Here is an 880-nt window from a genome sequence, read left to right as displayed (position 1 = left end):
CCCCCCCCGCGGGCCTCAGCCCTCTGGCCCTGAGAACCCACCCCTTCCTGTGCAGGGAAGCCCTGGGTCCCGAGTTCTGCCTGGCAGCCTTGGGAGGTGGCTCCTGCGCCTCTGTCCCCGAAACGCTCAGGGCGGTCCCTGGGCCTTTTCCACCGTGTTCCCCTGGGCTCCCCTGGGCTCCCCTGAACGCCCCTGGCCTCGGGAGGCCGGAAACCGCCCCAGGGCTCTGCGCTGCCTGTTACCCTAACCTAAGAACTTGTTAGAGGGGTCGGGATCCGATCGTGTTGGTAAAGGCTGCTCTCTTGCAGAGCCGAACTGGGTGCCCGGACTACCCGTCCCCTACAGGAAGCCCTCGGCACATTGCCCACCGCCTCCCATGCCGGCAAAGCGACTGGCCCAGGGTTGGCTGGCGCCCAGCCTAGAATTTGTCCCTGGAGGCGGTACATGCTTCCACCTCTGTAGCGGGGCGTCTCGGTTTTGAGCCCCAGTTTCTTGCTGTGACAACACCGTGTTCCTGAGGAGAGGCACCTATGGCCTGTGTGGTGACGTTGCAGTTACAGAGACCACGGGAGCTGCTGCCACCATCCCTGAGAAGGAGGCGGAGTTCCTAGGGTGGTAGAGATCAGACAGTCTGAGGCTGAGGCCTCCCTGCAGAGAGCTCCAGATCGAACACGTTGCTAGGAGCTGAGGCCCCTGTGGCCGGGAGTCAGGAAGGCAAGGGAAGGCCGAGGCAGGAGGGGCCGTAGGAGGTGGGGGCACTGGGGGACGGGCTCGCGCCTAGGTCAGTAGATCTGGCAGGCAGAGTGGTAAGAGTGAGACACGAGAGAAAAGCCGCGAGGGCAGAGAGGTGGCAGCCCAGCCGGCCCTTCTGCAGCACGCA

The sequence above is a fragment of the Tupaia chinensis genome, unplaced genomic scaffold (assembly GCF_000334495.1).
Source record: "Tupaia chinensis unplaced genomic scaffold, TupChi_1.0 Scaffold000493_1, whole genome shotgun sequence".
NCBI lineage: Eukaryota > Metazoa > Chordata > Mammalia > Scandentia > Tupaiidae > Tupaia > Tupaia belangeri.
Note: the sequence above shows the minus strand (reverse complement) of the source record.